This window comes from Protopterus annectens, chromosome 5.part0 (genome assembly GCF_019279795.1).
Source record: "Protopterus annectens isolate FY-2018-M chromosome 5.part0, PAN1.0, whole genome shotgun sequence".
In the NCBI taxonomy this organism is placed as follows: domain Eukaryota; kingdom Metazoa; phylum Chordata; order Ceratodontiformes; family Protopteridae; genus Protopterus; species Protopterus annectens.
The window spans coordinates 760817823-760841296 of NC_056735.1; the positions used below are offsets into that span (position 1 = coordinate 760817823).

Below are 23474 nucleotides of genomic sequence, written 5' to 3' on the forward strand. Positions count from 1 at the left end.
CAAACGTCTATACGAGCCAGTTTTCCATTAAATGGGCAAACAGAAGTGCAAGGTCCATAACTGCAACTCTTGTAGCTTCAATCACACAGCTGCAAAGAGGGGAAGTTTGAGCTTGCAGTACCTGCCCTTACTCCAAAGTACAGAGACCTCAGAGTTCACATGCAGTAGGGGAAGTGAAATGGCTCCCTACAGGGTTGGGGTGGGGAAACATTTCAATATTTATTGCAATACATTTTTTATTCACAAATGTATGTTCAGACCTGTGGGACTTGCACTTCTGTCATGCAGCCCCACTCTATTATTAAACTTTAGCAGTGAGATTACGGCAAATGAGATTAGCTGCTCGAGTAACATTGTTAATAAAATGGTCAGTTTCTTTTAACTTTTTCTTAGTAATGCAGAATACCAAGAACAAAAAAAAAGCAAGTCCCTGAGAAGTTAAAGTTAATGGGGCATAAACACACACATTACTTTTATTAATATCACAAAATTGTGTCTATAGTTTCAAATCTATATTTCCCAAAATGTCAGTCTAAATGAAATTTATGAAGTACTTAAGACTTCTTGTCAGGGCAAACAGTACGTAAAACGTTTTTATAGGCCAGTGATGGCAAACCTTTTGGGCTTGGCGTGTCAAAAATTTGGAAAATGCCTAGCTTGACTCTGCTGGCGTGGCACCCCTGCCCCCCGAACAAAACAGAAACAATTCTTTACATATTCATTTATTTAAAAAAATACAGACCAATCGTGTGCTGCTATGTATTATAAAAGTAAAAGAAAAATGACTGACTTACAATAGAGAAAACGATATGCGCACTGATAAGATGGCTTAAAACAGTGCACCAAAATATAACCCTACTTTTAATAGTAATTTTGAACTGAAAAAAATATGGAACACATTGCTTTTGATTTGATTAACATTAATTAATTACTTTTTTGTTGCTGTGTTTTAATAGATAAGTGCAGGGTCTTGTATTTTTGCTGATTCAGTTTCTTTGGTAACTTATGGGTGTTGGTGGATGCTGGTGGGTCACCCAAAACGTCGTGGTGTGTCACCTTTGACGTGTGTTATAGGGGCTCCCACTCCCAGTTTAAAAAGTGCTTATTTTTCTGCTAAAACTCTTGCTTTTATTAAATACATCTTACAGTTACCAACAATTCTCAAGCCTGCATTTGTAGTGAGTTTTTGTGCCTAACATTATGAGGAAAACATCAACTAAGACAAGATTTTTGGATTTGTCACAAGGTTAAATTGGCATTCAGAACACACGGGACTGTTCACTGCAATCTACCAAACACCAAGTAAGAAATAAATCTATATAAACTAAGGATGATTCCAGAGAAGAATAAATTATGACTAAACTGCACAAGAATAATTCCAGAGTGTCAGTTTATATTGCTTACTCGGACAAAAGACTGGAAGGTATGAAAACAACACAGTCTTAACATTCAGATTAGATACTGGAGATGAAGGGAGGAGTTTAGGTCGGGTCTATATCAGTTCACCGAAACGGCTGAAGTTCAAACACCATTATATTCAAACTTCTAACCTCGAAGTGCAAAAACATCCAAGTCTTAGAACAGCGATTTTTTCCCAGGGAAAAAAATCGCTGTTCCAAGAAACACACAGACAACACAAGCACACCAAAAAAACAGCAATCCACACACATACACTTAAAATCCTACATCTAACCCTACACTAAACTGTACATACACTACTATCTATCCACTTACCTTAACCCAAACCCTAACCCCAAGGTCCGTCACTATCGCACACTCACCTGACCTGAGTCCTAACCCTAAATCATCTATCCCACCCTAACCCTAAAGTCTGTCACTATAGACACCCACCACCCGCACCTTAACTCTAACTCACCTAGCCCGCCCTAACCCTAAAGTCGGTCACTATCCCACACCCACTTCACCCGCGCCCTAACCCTAACATCCGCACAATCGGACACTTACCTGAACCCAACCCATAACTTTCCACCACAGCGTTGAATATAGCGAAGCCACAGAAACAGCCCACCAAATTCTTTCCCTGGGAAAGAATTCGGTGTTCTGCTGCTTCGTGATAATCAGTTTTTGAACGTCACAGTTCGAATATATGGTGTTCGAACTGCTGACGTTTCGACGAACTGATAGGAACCCATTTAGGACATGTCACACAGGATACCTTCCTCAAGAGCAAGAAATGAACTTTTAGAAGAAAAAACAGACACGAAAGAGATATTTGAGGTTTACTCGCATCCCTGAGTGATAACGGGGCACTAGAAGTGTGGAATAATTTACTGAAAATCTAGTTGAATGGAATTGTATGCCTGCCAAATAAATGTTTACAGGGAAGGCACACAAGATATTTCTCGCTCAACACCTAAAGGCAAGAATTCCTACACCTTCACTCATGCTTTTTCAACTTTACACCATAAAATAAAAGGTTCTTTCTAAAAATGATGGCTCCAGGATCACCTACACCTGTATGGGAACACTGTTTTGCCTGCTGTGACTTTAGCTTAGGACCAGTGGGTCCAGAAGTCAATTGTATTGGCTACCACAGGAAGCAGTTGAGACTTGCAGTGTAACCTATTAACTAATACTATACTATATGATCTGTACCATTTGTAGGATGTTATTAATGGTATCCTTCCAACTATGTCTCCCTTTTGCAAGTCATGAAGCCAAGTAGTTGCAAGTTCATCAGCTACAGCTGACTTCTGCCACTATGGCTGTGGTGAGTAAGAGAGTTAAGAGTGTCTCGGGGAAGGGGAGGTTATGACTCTTCCCGAGGATGGTAGCCCCAGTTTGACTGACTAATATGGCCTCTGCTAGTGGCAGGAAATGTGGGTGGCAAGTGAAAGTAAAATTGCCCACTGGGTTGGCTTCCACCATGCTCCTCCTGGTGTGCACAGCAGATGAGCTCGACCCGACAGCCCCTGTTCTCAGGGCTCCAAACAAAGTATGCTCCCTGTCACTTGCCACCTTGATGCATCAGAACCATCATCTGGTGAAACTGACCTCCTTCTGGGCTGGTCAGCTGCCAGCATGCTTTCCATAACTTGTCCTAAGCCCAGGTAGGCACGCTCCCATCTTACTCTGCCACAACATACTCCCTTGTACACTGTCCTCTTCTCCCCATCACCATATGTACAGTCTGTTTGTCCTGTTTCAGCCCATGCATTCCTCCCCTCTTCTATTGTGCACTTTTTTGTGTTTAACTGTGTGCTCTCGCAGCTTACTCTTCTCCGTATTTCCTCCCCCAGCTTCCTTATCACCCTTCCCATTATCCCTTCAATGTGTGTGTGTGTACACACACACACACATATATATGTATCCCCAAAAAGTGCTTTGCCACCTAACACAATGTTTTTCATTTATACTTCCTTTCTATGTACCTTTGACTGTCATATTCCCTAATTTCCTGCTGTGCTACACTCCCCTTTCTCCTCTTTCCAAGAGCCAACAAGTGTTTACATTACTGGACACCTTACAGCAGGTGTTTGCAATTTATTGCAAGTTAGTACTGTGTGGCACTTGCAAAAAGCCTGTCCCTTCTGCAAGCAGGCACATGCTACCTACTATCTTCTAATGTCATTAGATATACACCAGTTGATGCATGGTTGTTCTCTTATTCCACAACCTACTGCTTGCTCTACACCACTTCACATGGCTTTTAATATCAAGAGTGAAGCTAGCTTCTCATCCACACACTACTGCTGTTTATATATTCATGTCTACTTCACACTGCTGAACATCACTATAAGTGGTCAAGCCATACTTAGGCATGCAGCACATCCTTAGGACTTCAGGCTCTAATAGCCTTCTGCAGCTGAGAATCTTCACAATGTTTTTTCTCACAATGCAATTACAGTCACGTCATGCTTCTTATTACAGAGGTGTAAATGCTGTTTGTTAGGAGGTTAACTGTTAATTTACAAGACACGTAAGTACTATCAGCATAATTTCAAAATCCTGAAACTGTACAGAAACAGGAAATGCCAATGAAGGTAGGAGGACTTTTGTTAACCCATGTTATCGGGGTTCAACTAATCTGAGGAATAATGCCTGAAGTTCCCTGTTATCTCAATAGTAGTGTTCACTCTACAGATAATAAGCTAAGGGAAAAAAAACACAACATGGTCAAGTTTAATGCAACCGAACATTGGGCACAATAGCTGAACTGTCCTAAGTATTAGGAAGAAGAGACTTAAGGCACAACTGTTAGGTTCTGCAAACAAAATTCCATCTATTCTATTCATACTGAACTCTTCTGCTAAACAGCAGACACCCTTCTAAAAATTAAAGAAATTACTAAAACTACATCAAATGAAGAGACCTGAAGTTTAGCAAACTCTTTAAGAATGTGAAATAGTGATATGAGATTTACAATCAACCAAGAGCAAGTAGAAGAAATGCCCTACAAGGACCAGAAAGCATAACAAAAGTCATACCGTGACAGTAGTATATACAGTAAGTAATAGGAAAAGAATGATAGAGGAAGACTGTGGGGAAACAGTTAACACCTACAATAAAAGGGCAGAACACCTTCCTTTACACAAAACAATGACTAGCCACTTGCCTAATATATTGCAAAGGTTGTTTAACAGAGACAACACATAAATCATCAAAAGAAATCATACATATGGTAAGGAAAAAAAATCAGTCCCACCTACAATCATCATCCCAAGGCACAAGGTATAGAAGCTTACTAATTTACGCATGGTATTGAAGGTTTTGATGTTCTTTAAATTGTAATGACACACCACAGGTCTTAATTCTCCATCACTCTTGTATTATAAGGTTTAAAATATACATTTTTCCTACCTGACAGAAACACAGAACAGCTGACTGAATTAAGGAATGATTCTAGCAATCTGAAAGTCACATGCAGTTTGGACTTGCTGAAGTGACAGTTTCAGTCGGAAGTTCAGAAAAATCACAAAAGGAAAGGCAACCTCCACAATATCAGACAGTACTAGAACATGTCACAAAAAACTCCATACTATAAGTGCATCACAAACGCCTACAACTGGCAGCAACAGCATCCTTCCAGAAACAAACTGGACATATCATATGTCCATCACATGTACATGCTCAACAATACCACCATCACTATTCAGTGAAAAGCAGGAACACTTATCCACAGCATTTATCCACTTCATTCATATAAAAAACTGTTTTCTAAAAATAAACACATCAAGAAACAAAAATTGCAAACACCACCATTGTAAAGTAAATGCAGCATTTTTCACATCTTGATGTTAATTTATTTCTTAATTCTAACTTATTAATTAATTTACCTATTTAGAAGACAGAACTGCTTTTAGACTTCTTGTGTGTGTGAGAAGCTGAAAAACAATAAATGCAAACACTAATGTATGCCTTTCTGAATTGTGATAATAACTATGAATGATTAATGCAGGATTTGTTTTCTTGAACACAGAAAAGAAAAAGATAGTCTGATGGTTCAAATTGACAGGAGAAGTTAAATACAATGAATGCAAAAATCGTGTTGCATACTATAAATTGTTCCCATTTTTACAAGCAGTTTTAACAATGAACGAACTTGTTTCAATATGCTAAAAGCTATTCTGGCAAAATCAGATGGATAAGAATAATTAAGGTCAGGGGAGCAGACAGATTCATAATATATTTAATATATCCCCAGGGGTCTTGGTAGAGGTCATAATCACATCTACTGCAATAAAGCATCACTTTTAAAGACAGCTTGCTTACACTGGATATAAAAGTGTATACACCCTTGTTAAAATGCCAGGTTTTTGTGATATAAAAAAAGAGACCACAAAATACATCATTTCAAAACATTTCTCACCTTTAATGTGACCTATAGCCTGTACAATTCAACTGAAAAACAAACAAACCTGTTTGGGGAAAAAGTACAAAAAATAAAAAAAACATACAATAAGCTGGTTGCATATGTGTGCGCACCCTTAAACTAATACTTTTGAAGCACCTTTTGATTTAATTACAGCATTCAGTCTTCTTGGGTAGGAGTCTGGTACATCCTGACTGGGTAATATTTGTCCACTCTTCCTTGCAAAAGCGCTTCAAATCTGTCAGATTGCGATGGCATCTCTTGTGCACAGCCCTCCTCAGGTCACCCCACAGATTTTCTATTGGATTTCGGTCTGGGCTGTGGCTGGGCCATTCCTAAACTTCAATTTTATTCTGGTGAAGCCATTATTTTGTTGATTTGGATGTATGCTTGGGATCATTGTCATGTTGAAAGATGAAATTCATCTTCAGCTTTCTAGCAGACGCCTGAAGGTTTTGGGTCAAAAGTGGCTGGTATTTGGAACTGTTCATAATTCCCTCCACCTTGACTAAAGCCCCAATTCCAGCTGAAAAAAGCAACTCCAAAGCATGATGCTGCCAGCACCATGCTTCACCATGGGGATGGTGTTCTTTTGGTGATGTGAAGTGTTGTTTTTGCGCCAAACGTACCTTTTGGAATTGGGGCCAAAAAGTTCAACCTTGATCTCATCAGACTATAACACATTTTACCATATGCTTTTGGGAGACTTGTTATATTGTTTTGCAATTTTAGCCGGGCCTGGATGTTTTTCTGAGTGAGAAAAGGCTTCCGTCTTGCAACCCTACCCCATAGGCCAGACATATGGAGAATACTGGAGATTGTCGTCACATGTAGTACACAACCAGTACTTGCCAGAAATTCCTGCAGCTCCTTCAGTGTTGCTGTAGGTCTCTTGCCAGCCTCCCTGACCAGTTTTCATCTTGTCTTTTCATCAATTTTGGAGGGATGTCCAGTTCATAGTTTGGTACTAGGCTATTGGCCCTAGGGCCTATATAAGCCTAGCCAAAAAGGTACCCTGGCTTTTGCCACACAAGAAAATTATTTTCCTGTGCCCCTGTCGAGCAGAGCCACAGAGGTGATCCCCGGGGTGAATTTCCTATTTCCCATCCAGTCATCAAGATTTTTCTTGAAGAGTGCTAATGAGGAGCTTTGTTTGATACAGATAGGTAGTTTGTTCCAGTGTATGGGAAGTCTCTGGGACAGGAATCTATCCCTCCAGAGTGTTCTGTTTATTGTACTGACAATGTTTAGGTCCCTAGACCGTGTAACTCGGAGGGACTGGGATTTCTTTAAGTTGAGCATGTCCAACAGCTCTGGGTTTGACACAGCTTTGTATGTTAGGCAGAGATTGCCTCTAAGTAGGTGATATGCAACGGAGTACAGCTGGAGTTTTTTGAGATGGTCTGCGCAGGGCATCTGTTTGAGGCTGGTAATCCTCTTTGTGAGGTATTTCTGCAGCCTTTCCAGTTGTTGTAGATGTCTTGTGAGGTACATATCAAAAGGGGCGTTGTACTCTATAATGGGTCTAATGAGTGACAAGCAGAGGGGAACAATGACCTCTTTTTTCCTGGATGAGAAACCTTTTGTGATGAGGTGTGCCATGTAGAAGGATTTCCTGACTACTGTGGCGATGTGATTATCAAAGGAGAGATTACTGTCCAACTGTGTCCTAAAGTCTCTTATCACACTTTTGGTGTTAAGTAGACTACCACCTATGTGGTAGCTCATGGGTACAGAGTTTTTACCAAACGGGATGACAATGCACTTTTTGGCAATGAGCTTGAGGCCATGGCTTTGACACCAGCCATCTGTCTCCGTGAGGCCCTAATGTAGGATGTCCACATAGTTAGGAGTTTTTATTATGGCTCCTAGTTTGCAGTCATCTGTGAACTTCGTTAGCCAAAGACCTTCTGTGTTAGCCTGTACTTCAGAAAAGTAGATAAACAGGACAGGACCCAGGACTGAACCCTGTGGTATTCCACTTGTCACTGGTCTGAAGTCGGATTTGGAGTCTGCTACTTTCACAGTGTGGGTTCTGTCAGTGAGCCAGTTGGCAACCCATTTTGTGACACAGGGATTTTTACCTAGTTTAGTGAGTTTATCTATAATTCCAGAGTGGGGGATGGTGTTAAAAGCCTTGGCGAGATCTAACTAAGCTGTGTGAACCACCTTACCCTCGTCTATGGATTTGGTAACTGCTTCAAAGAACTACAAAAGACATGATCTGCCTTTTACAAACCCGAACTGATGATACGTTCCATGGCCTTGCAGACCAGGCTCATTAGGTTAATGGGGAGGTAGTTCACAGGGTCCGTGAGTGGCTCCCCCTTTGTGGAGTGGGATAACCGTCACTGTGCACCATTCAGTGGGCACAAAGCCTGAGGTGAGGCTACGAATGAACATGGTGCTTAGTTAGGGTGCCAGTTCATTCTGCAGTTCATGTAGAACGCAGCCTGGGATGTTGTCAGGTCCCATGGATGCTGTGTTCTTGGCTTTGGAGAGTGTGGTTTTTACCTGTGCAGCCATGATTGCAGGAACTCTGCATTCTTCCGGTGTAGAGATGGGCCCTTTAGGGGGTGAGAGGGGGTAAAGTTAGCACTGAACCTATTTGCCAGGATGTTGGCAATATCAGTTGGTTATGTATATTTAGTGCCATTGTGCTGTAACTCAGAGCAGATCTGAGTGCTGCCATTGAGATTCCTGACATAGCTATAGAATACTTTGTGGTTATCTTTAGAATGAGTGGCGATTTTGTTTTCATAACTAGCTTTGGAGGATTTTATGAGGGATCTCAGCTTCTTACTGAGGCTGACCAGGGAGTTCCTCCAATCATGGGATTTTACTCTTTTTTTTTTTTTTTGCAACAGTTTCTTTCTTCTGTTGTAGAGTTTGTTTATGGCAGGGGACCACCAGATTGGCTTCCTTTTTTTGGAAGCTAGCATCTTGATTCTGTTAGGGATAGCATGATCCATGCACTCATGTAAGTGCTCATAAAGTGCATTTGTGTAGGATTCAGCAGTCGTTCCTCTACAGTCCGTCTGCATGGGTGTCGTGAAGTTTGCCACTTCTGTCTTAAGAAGCGTGAAGTTGGCTTTGGAGAAATTTTTTACAGGGTTTCCCTAATGGGGGTTTGAGGCGGGATGTGGATGTTTAGGGTGATTAGCTTGTGGTCAGATCTGACTAACGAAGAATTAACCTCTGGGGTGGAACACCGGTCGCCCATATTGGTAATGACCAGGTCTAGGATACTGCTGCCCCAGGTGGGGATGTGGATAAGTTGATCCAAGGCAATGGAATTTATGAATTCCAGAAAACGTTGAGCAAAATAGTTGGTACATGAGTAGTTTTCCCAGTTAATGGTGGGGTAGTTGAAATCACCCATTATTAGGGTGTTGGGTTGTACCCTAATATTTTCCAGTGTATCAAGAAATAAGGAGTGGGAATCCTGGGGCATGGTGGGGGATCTGTAGCAAGTTAAAATTTGGATTGCGGTTTTGCCCAGAGTTAGTTGCACTTGGATAACCTCAGATGCATTATGCTGAGCAACTAGCCTGGAGGTGTGGATATCCTTAATGAATATGGACACACCTACACCTTTAGTGTTTCAGTCCAGGTTAGGTGGCCAAAAAGTGTGGTATGAATTATAGCCTGGTAATGCAGGGGTGCTCTCTGGAGCCTTGAACCAGGTCTCTGTCACTGCACAGATGTCGATGTTCTCCATTTTAAGGAGTGCCTCAAGCGAATGCATTTTGAGGTTTAGACTTCAAGCACTAAAGTAGCATTACCCTCAGATTTTGCTTGCTTGTACCTGTTAAGGTGGTGAATTTGTCATTTAAACCTTGCCTAAAAAAGGCACTATAGGGGTGGCAAGAGCCTTAGTCAGTATCCGAAATCCCAAGGGCGACAGGTGCAGGCCATCTCTGGCAAAGCATCGTGGTCTGTCGATCATGTCATCCCAGTTCTTTGCAACATCACAGTTGTCCCATATTTTCTCCACTTTTTGATGACTGTCTTCACTGTTTCATGGTATATCCAATGCTGTGGAAATTTTTTGTACCCTCTTCCTGACTGATACCTTTCAACAATGAGATCCCTTTGATGCTTTAAGCTCTCTGGGAACCATGGCTTTTGCAGTAGCAGGCAACTGAGTAAATGTCAAGAAAATCCTACTAGGACAGCTGAACTTTAGTTGGGGTTAATCAGAGTCTTTAACTGATGGCAGGTGTGTACCCAAGAAGACTGAATGCTGTAATTAAATCAAAATGTGCTTCAAAAAGTATTAGTTTAAGGGTGTGCACAGTTATGCATCCAGCTTATTGTATGTTTTTTGATTTTTTTTTTTATATTTTTTCCCCTAACAGATTTCTTTGTTTTTCAATCGAATTGTACAGGTTATAGGTCACATTAAAGGTGGGAAAACTATCTTGAACAATGTCCTGGCCAACCATAGTCATCAGAATAATAATCATATGTTCAATTTTATGATAATTGACCAAGTAGAAATAAATAATAAGACACCGTGGGAGGCTTGGCTTGAATTCAAGGAACTAAAATGGCAAATTTTGTTACAAGCAGATAGGTGGCCAAGTATTAATGATAGAACATCTATTATTCCTGTATTGAAATTAAACGCCCATAAAAGAAAGAAAACAATAGAAGATAATTGATTTTGTCTGCCTTCTAGGTCTTCTTTTTAACATAATAAGTGTCAATACTTTTTTCTATACTTATTATTTTTTTGGAGTATATATTAATATTTATTATTGTGCTGCTATCCCTAGTGATTTGAACACATTCAGGTAAGGTACTCTAGGGGTTAATTTAGTCTCAGTTTTAATAGGTTGTCCAATGAAAAGTAGTTCAGTATTATTTAAACATGTTGTGTGTTTTATTTAGTTGTCTGATGAAGTTTGCATAGAGTAAATGAAACCGGTAACCTGCTTTTCTAGTTTTTTAATAAACTAATGTGTTTTTGAGACTGTCCTGCAGTTTGGTTGCTTTTTACTGTTGGGAGGATACAGGACTAGCCCGTTGTGCTTTTTCTCTGTTTGTTTTAGTTTTGTTTTGACTTAACTTGCAAAACTCTAAGAAATTAAGCTGAATTGTTTACAATGGTGTTTATCTCAACTAAGAGACAGAATATCTGCAGCTAGAAATTCTTTCTATTGTCTGGAAACAGAAATAATTACAAGTTTCAAAGGTAGAAGTATTTTAACTGTTTTATGACTTCCAGTTCCAGGCAAGCTTCTGAGAGAGAAGTTTTTCTTACACAGAGGTGACAAAGAATGATGTAATCTGAGATAATCCAGCAGAAATGTTTCATAGTAATTTAAGAACTATCGAGGAGAGAGAGTTTGTGCATTTTGTATCTTGTCTTTGGACCTGAAACATCCATCTTCACTTCTCATCTACATCTCCTTTGCTCTCTAAGTAAGACTTAGACTGCAGTGATTTGTCTTAGAGATAGATAGGAACTTGGTAAGATTAGTCTAGATGTTTTCTGTATTTATGTGAGACTGTCCTGCAATGTTGTTTTAAAATATTTCCTTTGATTCTGAACTCTGTTGTCACTGTGTTGAGTTACTGAGAATTGTCTTGTTCTTTTATTATTTATTATTAAATATATTTAAACCTTTTAATTGTGGCTGGTTTGTTTAGAGATAATCAAGCTCTTAAAGTACTTGTATATATAGAGTAAAGGAAACCGGTAACCTGCTTCTGTAGCTTTTTAATAAACTAGTGTGTTTTGCGACTGTCCTGCTGTTTAGTTACTTTTTGCTGCTGGGAGGATACAGGACTAGTTTTGCAAGTTAACTCTGTACGTTTCGACTTCTACCATGAAAACATACATTTGCATAGGCATATAGTCCATATACATTTCTGCTCTTCTCCAGCAGGGTACACTGTGGTTACATTCTTGAAGCTCAGCACATAACATACAGTTTAACACATACTTCTGCACTAGCAGTTTAATTTACACATAACATACAGTTTTAGTACATTTGTAAGACAAGCATACAAATCATATTATTATTCACAAATAACAGAATTATTTACAAAATTCCAGCTAGCTGGGTTAGCAGCCTTCACACAGCTCAGAATTTTTGTGGGTTATTTTTGTGTTTAGTATTAACTAGTACCTCTACTGTATTACAATGGGTTGAAATGGCTAGACTTAAAATGACCTCTGAGTTGTTAGCCTACTAATCTCTAATGATCCTATTATACCAATTTACTCATAAGTACAAAGACTGAGCAAAATAATTGCTGGAACAAAAGAAAAGTAGAAGGCCACTGCGTGCAAATGTCAGCAATTCTTTGAGATGTATTTAAGGCAGGTTTGTATGTTATTGAATAAACTCGGTTATATTCTTGACATACCAGAAGGCTACAGCCATAGCCACAATATAATATGCTAAAATACAGCATCTGGAAAGGTGACACGTTGCAGGGAAGCTAGAAATGCAGCAGGAAAGTACCCTGACCAACCTATATTGGCTATATAGGTTGATTACCAAGGCCTATGTGGGAGTCTACACATACCATAATATGACATGTTTGAATTCCACACAGCTAAAGTAGCCTTTTGGCTATATGGGTTGTATCCTAAGCACAGGCCAGCTCCACAAAGCTCTGGCTTCCTTCCACACCTACACTGACTAGTGGCTGGACAGTCCACTGGAGAGAAATTAGCAGTCAATGTAGAAATCTTTAGAACATCCGTGCCCATAAAGAGAGAAATAGCTCAGTAATCATGAATCTCTAAAAGATAGAACAGTAAACAAAACCTTGCGTGTCTCAAGAATTAAAAATATACAGACATAAAGGAATGGTGAGTGGGTGCAGCTACAGTAGCAAGGATGAATTTGAACATCTACTGTTATGGTAAGTGCAACATGTACAACTGTACCATGTTCACCATTCTCACTGCTGTAGTAGCCTTTTGGCTATATAGGGTGATTACCAAGGCCTATCAAGTTTGGAAGGCAGAGGAAAGAAATGGATTCAGAAGCCCCTAAAGAATGGTTCTAGAAAAGCTTGATTAGAGAAGGAATCTAGTTTGTAATACTTTGTAAAAGTATTTCAGAGGACTACGTTGCTTCCTCTGGGATGCTTCGGGAGTTATCACAGATATCAAGGCTCTTCCCTGGAGATCAGCTGAAAGGTAGAAATACATTAAGGAACATCCCTGACCACTGGAATGAAAATGCATTTGTTTTCCAGGCTTGTCTGCAAGGAGAATGTGTTCAGTTGTCCGTTTTAAAAGGAGGTAAATAGATCTATTTGAGGTATTCTCCACAACTGGATCAGTTCCTGGCACGCCCCTTTATTCAATTTCCATTTGACAGGGTCTGTTCTGGTACTGCTCAGCTTGTATGCAATTACATTTTGCTCTCACAGAATCTAAGATGTTTGGAAGATTAATGAGTGCTGTACTAGTACTTTCCAAGCCAGCAAAGTCAGACTGCACAGAAGATACAATCTAGTGCCCCCTGCTTGTTTATGTACCACATCACTGTGGTGTTGTCTGAAATCATCTGAAGAGGTCCCAGGGTCCACAGAAGGAGAAGAGATTTTAAGGCATGGATTACTGCCAACATCTCTTTGACATTTATGTGCTTTGGTCTGTCTGAAGACTTCCACAGGTTTTGAACCTTTACTCCCACAGAAATTGCTTCCCAAGCAAAATCTGAGGCATCTGTAGCTACAGATTTACTTTCATCTGTGGAAAAAGGGGAGTCCTTGATTTAGAGCCATTTGGTGTCTTCACCAGGTCCTTCTTGAAAAGGCCCAAACTGTAATCTGAAATGCCAGAAGATGGATTCCAGAGGATGAAGATGTGGAGTCCATATGTTCTTTTAACAAACATTTTATTTGCTCTCATGTGGAACCTGGTGACAGGAATCAGAATCAAAGAAGCCATGAATCCTAGAATCCTGAAAAAGTCTCTTGCAGGCTAAGGTAAAAAAAATTATCTTAATGAGCTGATACAATGTCTTCAGATTAACAATGTCTAACCTTTTGGGGTTTTTTTTCTTTGCAGGTAACACCTTGGGAGAAAACCAATTAGGAGATGGCACTTTGGCTTAGTCAAGAGATCTCTCTCTCTCTCTCTCTCTCCAGCTACCCTGAGAAGATCTCCTGGAGTGTCTCCCAAACCCAAAGAAGATGGTTCTCCCATGCTAGAATCTGACCCTAGAACAGACAAAAAGGACATGGGTAAACACCACAAAGAACGGCTACAGAAAATTAGCCCGAAAGCTTTATTTATCTCTAGCACCTCGGCCAAATCGCCTTCACTGGAGTTGAACCCTGGCACATGGTGTCTGAAAAGACTGTACCACAGGAATCTTGAGAAGCAAATGAGTGGTCTGAGGAACAATGGTTGGCCACTACAGGTTCACTCATTAATGGCGGAGGCATTGCGAGCCCATAGTGGCGACAAGGGCTCTTTATTGTGCTCTTTCTTCTTTTAAGGTACAGCAGGAGAAGAGTCAGCAGGATTGCAGGAAACAACCATGCTGCAGCCAAGCAAGAGATCTGAATGCCGGTAAGCAATGCTGTAATGAGTCATTCTGAAAGTAAGTTGACAGACAAGTATTCACACTCAGTATACACACACATACGTATACACACATGCGCACGCACGCACACACACTCTTAGACTTCCCCACACAACCCCCTTTTTGTTAAGGCATAAGCAAAACACATTAAATCCTACCAAAAATAATGCATTTTTTCTCAATGCACCCTGAAAGAAAGAATAACAGGTTTTGTCACCAAGTGAACATGACTAAAAACATTCACAATGCTTTCTGCCTCGTCAAAACACTCCCGATCCTTAAAGGACAACAATGGGATTCTATTATTAAGTGCTCAATTTCTCTGTCCTTTTTTCTCTATTTATTGTTCCTGCTATGAATAAACACAGCATTTAAAATATTTTAAATTGACTGTTTCTCTCCACTAGAACAGTATCTTACTGTACTGTGGTGGTTTCACTTTCAAAAAACTTTTATCCCACTCTGAAAAAGTCTCCAATTCACTGATGGCATCAAAGCCACTGAATACAGTTTAGTTTTCTGTCCAATTCCCTCCCCAAACTGACATTATCATGGCCTTCCTAAAAACCCATCCATGCTGTGATGTCACAGCTCCCTGGTCCTTCCCCTACAGAATGTAAAGGCTAGAACAAGGAAACAGTACATGAGCCAAGTCTCCTGCTGTGAGCTGTCAATCACAGCAGGTAAAAGCTCAAATTACCCTTAACACTTTGACAGCTAGGGAAGTTTGGTATGAAAGGGGATGGGAGATGAGTCAAACTAGTACAATTCAGGCTTCACAAAAAAACTGCAGTTTAGCCATTCTAAAAAAGAAGCAGCAGTAAAAAGCACTTTGAAAGTCTGTTCTGTGGCATTTGCACTGCTTGTGTTTTAAGTAGTCACTGAATGGCATGAAATGTTACTTACAACTAACTAACTGAAAGACAGCCATGTATGCATGTAAAATCAATGCAGTGGCAGGAGCTTTAGGAAGAACGAGGCCTGCATGATGTAACTTTTTACAGACAAGCACTGCATTGTGGGATACCTAGAGGCAGACGAAACAATCAGAATTACTTCAAGATGTCAGACCCCATGTGGTCAGACTCAGAAATTACATATAAAAATATTAAAAACCTGTAAATAGTCCCAGAGTAGTGTTATAATGCAGGAAACACCAAACTATGATGAAATAAACATGTTTTTTGAGGCTGTAGGTGCAGTTCTCCGTTAAATGCACACTACTTTAAAAGTTTGCATAACCAGTAAACATTTACTACAAAAATTTCCCCAAAAATATAAAAAAACAGCCACAAGTCAAAAATAGTGGTCCCTGACAGGAAACTTACAATACTGTGAAAAAATACCACGTCTCTTAAAAGAGAAATATTGCTTTTAATCATAAAATAAAATATATCAATATTTTCTTAAAAGGGCAAGAATTTCTGTGTGGAAGGGTTCCCCTGTGGGGACCTATTTCCCAGACATGATGATCGAAGCCAATTGATGCTCCTGTGCAGCCACAGAGCTGCTTCCTCTTGAGGCGGCAAGAAAGTACTGAAGATTTCTGCACTCTTGTCTGCTGATTTCTTGTCAAGGGACTGTCCAATCAGCAGTCATACTGTAGGTGTGTAGAGAACCAGAGTTTTGTGGAGCTGCCTGGTTCTTTTATCTTAGGCAGGATACAACCCATATAGCCAAAAGGCTACTACAGCAATGAGAATGATGACATCTTGTAGAAACTCAACACACCTGCCACTGTAGAATAGATATCTGTCCACTTCAAAGACTGACATTATAAATGCAGTCCTAGACCCAAACCAGTCTGCATTCTGTGCAGACAGAATCAGAGAAAATAACTCAGAAACTAAATATTCTGGAATGAAACTTCTGCAGAAAGCACATCAAAATATCAAAAAAGTTGCTCAGCTTCCTGATTGATTTTAATTTATCCTCTTTCCTCTAATGTATCCTCTTTCCGCTAATGCGTTCTGTCTCAATCTCTTTTACTCACTGGTAGATTGTGGTGAAGATGTCTGTAGCTCATGTTGCATTTCTGTGCCATGTTTTTTTCCATTTTGCTAACAAGCAGGGCATAATGCTTTGGAATATCCCATCACAACTTCCTTGGTTATGCGAATAAAAGCTATACATGTATACAACATTGCCTTATGAAGTTAGGGACTAGGATGGAAACAGTGGCATCGAGGACTTGTGGCAGGCAAAACGGGGAAGGGGGGGGATAAGTACAAGTAGGTTAGCAGATTAAATAGAATAATGATGAACCGGAATATAGACCAGAAACTGGAAAAGGTACAACGTGCTAAGCAGAGTCTTGATAAGAATGCAAAAGAAACAAAGATGGGTACAATCTGTGTAACTGTGGAAGGCAAGGTAGGACTTCATGGTGTATAGGCAACATAAAGGAGGTGCTAGGGAATTACTGGAAGGAAATAAGACAGTTTGGGAGAGTAGGCATGATATGAAATGGTTGGATAATGGTGCAAAAGGAAGATTATAACAGGAGAAAGATAGCGGTTGGTGATACTAGAAAGGGAAATTATGGAAATGCAAATGAGTCTGTGGATAACTGTAACAGGAAGGTGGCAAATGAAAACTAAAATGATTACATGGAAAATAAAGGGAGAAAAAGAAGAAGAGTGACAACTACAGTTAAAACTAAGGAAGAGAAGATTCCAACATTCCAGGTGGTGGGTGCGAAGCAATGCAGATGTGAAGTTATCATCATTCTGGCAACTAAAGAATCAAAGGCAGAAAGGACAGTAAGTGTTCAGAAAAGTGAAGAGGGAGAGAGAGTGTAGGCTGGTTATTACAGAGATGTTTTTACAGGCAGCTGGATGGGGGGGATACGATAAAGGGGTAGATGAAATGAAAGGGGAAGTACTAAATACGGATGAAAGAACAGCAGTGAACAGAAGTATACGGAATGGAGACATAGGGGCAATTTCATATTTGAAAGCATCACAAGTTTGTATCATGCTGATTTCAATTTGAAACCACTCTAGATTCTACAGATTTACAAAGTCAGCATTCCCAATCTCTGCCTTCAAAGAAAAGTACAGAACTAGAAATATGAGCAGTAAATTCAAGGGGAAGGAGTACTGGATGGGCTTTCTAGAGGACATCAGAGAGTAACATTACAACTAAATGCAGTAATACTACAAATAATAAGGTAAAGTAAATGTGACTTTTAATAAACCATTAGCTTGTTTTCTTTTAAATTGTGGAAATTTTCTTCTTTCTTGAAGAACTTTGGAGAAAAGTATGATTATTGAATTACTACAGAAAGTATTGGTAAAATATATAAATGACAGTTTTACTGCTGAAGTCTGAAAAAATAGACATATGAATGTTTCTACAAACTAGGTAAGATACGCATATCTAGGAAAATACACTAAACTTACTCAGCTGCTGCCTGCTCAGCCAAAACTAAAGGCTCTACTTACACTGTGCATGTAGCCATTAGTGCCCAATACATAAAAAGCAAGGAAAGTACAGTTGTGTACACTTACCATAAATGTAGATGTTCGAGTGTATTCACTGTTGCAGTCATTACACTTGGGTTATCTGCCTGCAGGTAGCCATCAGTCGGCCCGAATACCAGAGGTCTTGGTATTTCTGTGTCATGTGCTGTCACTTCTTCTATGACGTTCAGGTCATCAGGGGTATAAAAACAGGCAGCCAATGCCATTACATCAGTTTTTCTTGCCACCAATGTCAGGAGCCCTCAAATAGGGAGCTAGGTTATGGTGGGGAAACCACCACCAGTAAAAAGTAAATGCCACTACCATTAGGAATAGCCATAGAGAGGAAAGATAGAGAAAAACAGGGGGCTGGAGGGAGGGAAACCAGGACTGCAACAGTGAATACACTCGAACATCTACATTTATGGTAAGTGTACACAACTGTACTATGTTCTTTGTGTTTCACTCTTGCAGTCATATACACTTGGGTTGATTCCCAAAGCTGAGGAAGGGTGGAGGCAGTCAAGAAGAGTTAGGGCTGGCTAGTAGGCCCTGCAAGACTGCTGTAGCAAATCCTGCACTGGATTTGGAAAAGATAGATAAGTGGTAATGCTTGGTGAAGGTGTGTACAGAACTCTAGACTACAGCTTCCAGAATGCCCCTGGTATGCTGTAGATGTAGAAGTAGCCCTAGTGGAATGTGTTCTGACCCCCTGAGGGGTTGGTTTTCCATGGTGCTTGTAGCAGAAATGGATGCAGTGTGCTATCCATTTGGAAATGGTTTGTTTAGAAATGGCCTTGCCCTCTGCCCCTTTTGCAAAGCTGACTAGCAGCTGGTCAGATTTTCTGAAAGGCTTAGTCCTGTCAAGGTAGAACCTGAGCTGTCTGTGCATGTCCAAAGAGTGCAGGAGCCTTTCCCCTTTATTCTGAGGGCTAGGGAAGAAGGTTGGCAAATGGATGGATTGGTTTAGGGCCACACTGGACACCACCTTAGGCATAAAGGAAGGGTTAGTCCTGACAGAAACTCCGAGAGCATGGAAGATAATAAAGGGTTCCACAGCCATCAGTGCCTGTAGCTCAGACACTCTTCTAGCTGAAGTGATGGCTAGAAGCAAGGCTGTTTTCCAAGAGAGGAATTTTAACTCTGCTGAAGCAGCAGGTTCAAAAGGGGGAAGCGTGAGCTTTTCCAGTACAAAGTTAAGGTCCCAAGCAGGGGTGGGTGCTTTCCTTGGGGGCCTTAAGTTGTTAGCCCCTCTCAGGAACTGTTTGATGAGAGGGTGAGAAAATAGATGTTGCTCAGTGTGTTGTAATGAGCCAAAATGGCAGAGGCATGAATCTTAATGGAGGAGAAGGATAGGCCTCTGTGGAGTAGCTCTGCTAAGTAATCCAGGATTAGAGGTAAGGAGGGCACAGCTGTGTCCTTTCCTTTAGACTGAATCCAAGTAAAATATCTTTTCCACTTTTCCTCATAGGTTTTCCTAGTACTAGGCCTTCTGGCTTCAAGAATGATGTCCAGCACCTCTTTACTTAGGGATACTGGTGGAGCATTCAAGGAATAAGCCAGGCTGCAAGATTTAGGGTTTGTAATTGTGGATGCAAAATCTGTCCCTCCTGCTGTGACAGCAGGGTACAGGTCTGGTGTAGGTGCCAGGGTGGCACCATTGTCAGACTGCGCAGGTGTGGGTACCAGTGCTGGCGTGGCCAGTCTGGGGCAATCAGAATTGTCCTTGGCCTGTCTTCTTTTATCTTGAGCAGTACTCCTGAGAGAAGGGGCAGAGGGGGAAAGGCATACATTGAAAGGATAGGGCATCCACTTTCCAGGCCCTGCTGCGTGGGTTCCTGGTGCAGAATTTGCTTAACTGGTGGTTGTGGGGGAAGCAAAGAGATCCACCTCTAGGGTCCCCCACCTCTGGATCAGGAGGTTGAAGGTGCTGGGCTCCAATTTTTACTCGTGTGGGTCTAGGAGATTTCTGCTCAAGTCGTCTGCCAGTGAATTGCCTTTGCCTGGCAGGAATTGAGCTTGCAGATGGACTTGATTGTCCAAAGCTGTGCTCCACAGAGTCATGGCTAACCTGCAGAGTGGGTAAGAATGGGTTCCCCCCTGCTTGTTTATGTACCACATAACTCTGGTGTTGTCTGTTTTTATCAGCAGTTGTCCTACAAGGATTAGGTATCTGAAAGCTGTCAGAGTATTCTGTACAGCTAGCATCTCCTTTTGGTTGATGTGCAGGAGAATTTGGCTTGGGCTCCAGTGGCCCTGAATGCATTTGTCAGCCTTGTGGGCCCCCCATGCATAGTCTGATGCATCTGTGGTCAGGGTTTGGGCGGCATGGGGTAGAGTAAAATGCAGTCCCTTGTTATGGTTGCATACTTCTGCCCACCAAAGGAACTCTGCCCTCAGACAAGGTATGAAAGGAATGACTGTTTCCAGGTCCTGAGAATGTTGGCACCAAAGACTTTTTTAAGTACCATTGAAGTTTCCTCATATGCAGTCTTGCATATGGAATTTGCAGAACACACGAGGCCATGAACCCTAGGGCTTGTAGTATTTTTCTTGCAGTTAGCTGGGCTCTGGTGGCCATTTGCTTGAAGAAGTCTGTCAGATAGACTTGTTCTTCTGAAGTGAGAAATGCCATCTGGGAAGTTGTGTCCAAGCTTGCTCCCAGGAATACAATCTTTTGACTGAGCACCAGTTGTGATTTCTTTTCATTGATGATGTACCCCAAAGAAGTGAGAAGGCTTTTTACAAATGCCAGGTGCTGAAGCAGCAATTCCTGGATGTCCACCTGAATCAGGCAGTTGTCCAAGTATGAGTAAATTTGGATATTTCTCGGCTGCAGTATGCAATGGCTGGAGACAGACATTTTGTGAATACACTGGGCACAGTAGATAAGCCAAAGGTAAGTGCAGAGAACTGATAATGCATAGATCCTGCCCTTAAACGTAGATATTTCCTGCTTGATTCCCTGATGGGGATGTGCAGATAAGCTTCTTTTAAGTCTAGGGTGACTAGGGAGAAGCTGTTGCAAGGTAAGCATCTTAAATTTTGGAATCACCAGGAAGGTGTTGAGAATTGAAAGATCCAGGATTGGGTGCCAAAGAACCCTCTTGCCTGGGTACCAGAAATAGTCTGGAGTAGAAAACCTGACCCCTTTGCTCTACTGGAACTGACTGAATAGCTCTGATTTTGAGCAGGGAAAGAACTTGGTTTTGAGCCTCTTCCCACTGGTTTGGAGGAAGGTCTGGAAACCCACTTGGAGTTGGCAGTGAATGGAAATAAAATTTGTACCCCTGGGATATCATGTTGAGGATCCATCGGTTCTGAGCGACGGATATCCAGTTTTTTGCATGAAGGGCAAGTTTTCCTCCTAGGGTCACAAGCAACTGGGCAGGGCTGGGAGGGAGAGTTCATAGGTTCATACTAGGCTATCTGCCCTAGGGCATTTATAAGCCTAGCCAGAGTGTGTTTGGCTTTCGCCACCCATTTTAAATTAATTTTGCTATGCCCTTTTTTGAGGTTAGTATACTGTGCCTCTGTCTAACAGTGACACAGAAGTGATACCCGGGGTAAACCTACGATCCCCCATCCACTCATCAAGATTCCTCTTGAAGACAGTCAATGAGGGACTCTGCCTAACCTGGACTGGGATTTTATTCCAGAGTGAAGGGAGCCTCTGGGTTATGAATCTGTCCCTCCAGCATGTCCTATTTATTTCAGTGCTGAGGTTCAAGTCTCTCGAGCGTGTAGCTCGATGGGATTTGGATTTTCTGAGGTGCAGCATATCCATTAATTCCGGGTTGGACATGGCTTTATACGTCAGGCACAGATCGCCTCTGAGCAGGCGGTATGCCACTGAGTAGAGCTGGAGTTTCTTTAACCGGGCAGCATATGGCATCTGTTTGAGCCCTTTGATCCTCTTGGTGAGGTACTTTTGGGGTCTTTCCAGTTGCTGCAGGTGTCTGGTAAGGTACATCCCAAAAGGGGCATTGTACTCAATTATGGGCCTGATGAGGGATGAGTAAAGAGGCACGATGACCTCCCCTGATCTAGATGTGAATCCCTTCATGATTAGGTGGGCTATATAAAATGTTTTTCTAACCACTTTGGCCACGTGGTTGTCAAATGAGAGATTGCTATCAACTTGGGTCCCCAGGTCCCTAATTACTTCTTCCGTACTTAAGGGATTACCACTAATGTGGTAATTTGTGGGCACTTTGTTTTTGCCAAAGGGGATGACTATACACTTTTTGGCGTTTAGCTTGAGGCCATGGCTCTGGCACCAGTTGTCTGTTTCTATGAGGCCCTTTTGGAGGATGCTTGTGTCGGCTGGAGAGTCTATTATGGCGCCCAGTTTGCAGTCATCTGCGAACTTGGTCAGCCACAGTCCTTCCATGTTGGCCTGTACCTCTGAGAAATATATACCGAACAAGAGAGGTCCCAGGACTGAGCCTTGTGGGACACCACTTGTAACTGGTTTGAAGTCTGACATGGCTCCAGCAATTCTAACCATGTGGGTTCTGTCCTTGAGCCAGTTTGCAACCCATCTAGTGACATAGGGATTTATATGTAAGCTGGTGAGCTTATCTATAATGCCCGAGTGGGGTATTGTATCGAAGGCCTTTGCGAAGTCCAGGTAGGCTGTGTGGACCACCTTCCCCTCGTCAATGGCCTTGGTGACTGTTTCAAAGAAATCGACCAGGTTTAAGAGGCAGGATCTGCCCTTAACAAAGCCGAACTGGAAGAATCCAGTGTCTGTAGGTCCCCAATATCTTTATTTATAAGGTCCATGATGATCCTTTCCATTTGAGAAGTCATTGTGAAGTTTTTCCATAGGGAGGTGGCTTACCACTCCCTGTTTTAGGGGTGGGAGCATCCTATTGCTTAGATCTCTGCATACCCTGAGCCTGTAGTCTGGGTGGTCTGTTTCCCCTGGGCCTTGTTTGGGAAGGCCTGGAGGGGCTGGAAAGGACCAGTGTTTTAAAGGGCAATGCCTACTGAATCGAGGTGGTTGCATTTGTAAGAATTCTTTAACAGTTTACATAGATTTAGCTTTTTCTTCCATCTTTTTAAGAACTTCTTCTGCTTTGGTGCCAAACAAAACTTCTTTATTTAAAGGAGTGTCTAGTAATTTGGATTTGACATGATCTGGCAATGTCTGCTCCTTCAGCCAAGCATGTCTTCTCAGTACAGAGCCAGTGACTGCAGACCTGCAAGATGCTTCTAGGGCATCAAAGCCACAATGCAAAGTATGCTTACTAACTTGGTTTGCAGAATGCATAAGCTTTTGCAAATTCTTATTTTCTGCACAATCTGGAAATATTACCATTTTTTGTTTAATGAGATCTATACGTTGCTGGTACTTCAGCATGTGAAACTGGCAATTCAATGCCCTGATAGCACGAGTTGCAGAGGTATATACCTTCTTACCCCATCTGTCTAAAGCTCGGGAATCCATGTCCGAAGGGGTAGGATTTTTGGCTGTAGTAGCCTTAATACCTTTAGATCCCTGAGAAGTGATCTCTGGATCAACATTAGGATTCTTGAAAAGAAACTTGTGGGAATCAGGTACTCGGTAGTACCTGTCCGGTTTCCTAGGGGCCGGAGTTAAGGTGT

The 23474-nt window shown here is 41.4% G+C and overlaps 1 protein-coding gene across 1 annotated transcript in view; it reads right to left on the minus strand.

Moving 5' to 3' along the window:
* Positions 1-23474, minus strand: part of ALKBH8 (alkB homolog 8, tRNA methyltransferase) — a 1100659-nt gene that overhangs the window by 763899 nt on the left and 313286 nt on the right. The window lies entirely within an intron of this gene.